At 56.2% G+C, this 3,066-nt stretch overlaps 1 long non-coding RNA gene across 1 annotated transcript; it reads right to left on the bottom strand.

Annotated features, from left to right (window-relative positions):
* Positions 1–982: 982 nt before the first annotated feature.
* Positions 983–1,483, bottom strand: LOC139831350 (uncharacterized). Its single transcript, XR_011746051.1, has 3 exons — positions 1,394–1,483; positions 1,172–1,300; positions 983–1,095 (listed from the first exon to the last, which is right to left on the bottom strand). It is a non-coding gene; the product is annotated as an uncharacterized lncRNA (long non-coding RNA).
* Between the last annotated feature and the right edge of the window lie 1,583 nt (positions 1,484–3,066).

Genomic DNA, 3,066 nt, shown 5'->3' on the forward strand with positions numbered 1-3,066 from the left:
ACGGGAACCAGCGGAGGGGCCGACGGCCGGCGGCCGTCGGCACAGCATCACCTGCCGTCGGCCTACGTCTGTGCCGACGGCCGCCGTCGGCACATCGCCGTCGGCACAGTATCGCCTCGGCACAGACTGGCTCGCCGTCGGCCCAGCCTTTGCCGTCGGCACAGACTCCAGCCCGACGGTCAAACGACGCCGTCGGCACAGTAGCCGTCGGCACAGTCAACGTGGGGCCCGCGGAGCGTCTAACGGCCGTTAGGTCAAGGGAGGCACCGTGCCGACGGCCAAGCCGTCGGCCTAGACACAGCCATCGGAGGACCAGAGCTCGCCACGCGTCCACGCCTCGTAGCTGTGCCGACGGCCAAGCCGTCGGCCTAGACACAGCCATCGGAGGACCAGAGCACGCCACGCGTCCATCGCCTCGCAGCTGTGCCGACGGCCAAGCCGTCGGCCCAGATGCCGCCATCGGAGGCCCAGATGCCGCCACGCGTCCACGCCTCGCTCTCGTGCCGACGGCCGTTGCCGGCCCAGTCCTTCGGCCCAGAGACGCGCTCGCCGCTCCGCGCCCATGGCGCGCCCTTCTGTGCCGACGGCATAGCCGTCGGGACAGCCCCCGCCAATTTTCACGGCCAGGGGGGTGTGCCGACGGCTATGCCGTCGGCACAAAGCCATACCATTTGGTTTCCGCTGCATTTCCCGGCCCAAAGACAAAGACGCACAAAGATATATAGCAAGAATATACATTCAAATGCATCACAAATGTTGCACAAAGACATAATCATCATCAAATGTAGCAACAACATCATCGTGATACAAATATGTGTCATGTAGCACACATAATCATCATACATCGTCGACACATGGCACACACGATCGACGCACACCCGCTAGACACCTAGCTAAGGGAAACTAAGATCGGGGGGTCCGACTCGTAAATTCAGGCGTCCGGCCTTTGTCGAGGTAGACCGAAGTAGAACCATGGCTCGAACCATCGCCAGCAGGTGAAAACCCCGAAGCACCGGGAGAATGGCGGCCGGGGTGCATCGGTGTGCCCTCGCGCGACGAACCAGGAGAGGGTCGGTTCCGCGAACTTCCCGTGCCCTACATGTTTGACAAGAGTTAGCATCTTACACATGGGAAAGGAAAGCGGTGAGAATCGGTTAGGCACAGGACTTACCGGAGTCCGTGCGTAGTATGTGGCCGCGAAAGCTTCCCTCGATGGGCACACTGGAGTCGGCCCCGGCCTAGGTGGCTCCTCTTCCGGAAGTGCGATCCTCTCTCCAGTCTGGAAGAACGTCCTGACCGCCTGCAAGATAGTTTAGATGTCAAGCGCCGCAGATATAAAAAAAAGGGAGGTGGGACTTGTCATGTCTTCGAACCATAAAAGATTGGAACTTACACGACTCGTCGCCTCCTGGTACTCTTCCCAAGCCGCTCTCTTGAGGTCCCACTCTGCTACAACCGTCAAATAGTTCTCATAAGCGGCCGCGTAGGCGGCATCAAAGTGAGCCTACAATTTCCAAGAAAAGGAGTCATGTCACTTTAGCCATTCAGGGATGAATGTTGGAAAGAAGATGGAAATGAGAAAACTTACATACGTAAGACGGTGTCGAGGAGGCGCGACCGGTGGGTCGCCGGCGGTGAGGGTAGACCCGATCTCGCGTGAGGGTCCTCTCGCGGCTTGATCACCCCACTAAGAAGCTTCGTGCGGCCATGCTCCGAGCCGCTCCCCGCCACCATAATCGCCGTCAAGTCGGTCTCCTGCTCAATAGGATCATCCACCTCCGGATGAAGACCCTTGAACACCGAGCAAGTACTTGTCCAACTCCTCTTCGGCAAAGCCGTAGTACTCGGGCAGCGAGGGCTGAGGCCGGCTCGTATCGGGCTGCTTCAGCCTTCATCTTCTGCCACCCTCCCACCTCGGTGAGAGGCTCCCGAGTTCCGCCTCCCGCACAAAGAAGATAAATGTTATGTGTATCAAGTAGTAATATGAGGGGAAATAAATGCAAGTTGTTCCATGTATATATGTACCTTGTGCTTCCCGTAGCGCTCGTTGTCGCGGCTTCCCGCACCGTGTGTTCCTCCAAAGGCCCCGGTTTGCCTTGTTGCGCGCGCTCTTGGCGTTGAAGTCGGCGTCTTCGCCAACCGACCTCTCTACCAAGGCATCAAATGCGTCTTCCTTATTCTCGCACCATAGGGGCATAACTCGAAAAACCAAAACTCATTTGAAGAACACATAATGCAATCCCAACTATGCAGGAACATTGTGTCTCATTGAATATTTACTTACCTTGAAGTAATCTTCCTTTGTCATCTCGAGGATCGTCCCCGATATTGTCGCCTTTCTTGACCCTCGTGCCCCGCTCAGCCTTGAAGTGCCCGATGCGGTGTATGCTTCGATTGTACCACCGTTGCCTTGTCAACCTCCTCGACAAGCCCTAGTCGCACCGCCTTCCCTAGCTCAACCATATCATCAGGCACCTTATAATGGGTCCGCAATCATGCATAAGAATAATTGTGAGAGAGACATGAGTTAGCATAGTGTGGTCATCAACTATGAAGTAAACTCGAGAAGCATGCTTTACCCAAAACTTGGTGTACACGGCGTCGTAAGCTGTCCCAAAGCCCGGGCAAGGAGCTGCCTCATAGTCCGCCCAAGTCTCGGCTAGCTTCTTCTCGCCGCCGGGGACCGGAGTGTAAAAGCCCGGCCGCATCGCCTAATAAGAGCTCCAATCATGCTCGACGGCCGGCGAACCCCCTTGTCATATGTCCAATTGCTGCACAATAATCAAAACATTAGTATGCCAATCAGTTATGCACAATAATGAAAACATTAGTACATAGCAAAATGAATCTAAATGTTCAAAATTAAACTTACTCTTTTTCGTTCGGGATGATGAGGGCTTTCGCATCCCGGCTAGTAGGCTCCCTCCTCTCATCGTGGACTTGCGCTTCACCACGAATGCGCAACTTCTTCGGCGCCATCTCCCTCTCCGCCTCCTCGTCCCCGCCCTCCACCTCCATCTCCACCTCCATCTCCACCTCCATCTCCCCCTCGCTGGACCGTGTGTG

This window comes from Lolium perenne, chromosome 5, assembly GCF_019359855.2.
Source record: "Lolium perenne isolate Kyuss_39 chromosome 5, Kyuss_2.0, whole genome shotgun sequence".
NCBI classification, from domain to species: Eukaryota; Viridiplantae; Streptophyta; class Magnoliopsida; order Poales; family Poaceae; genus Lolium; species Lolium perenne.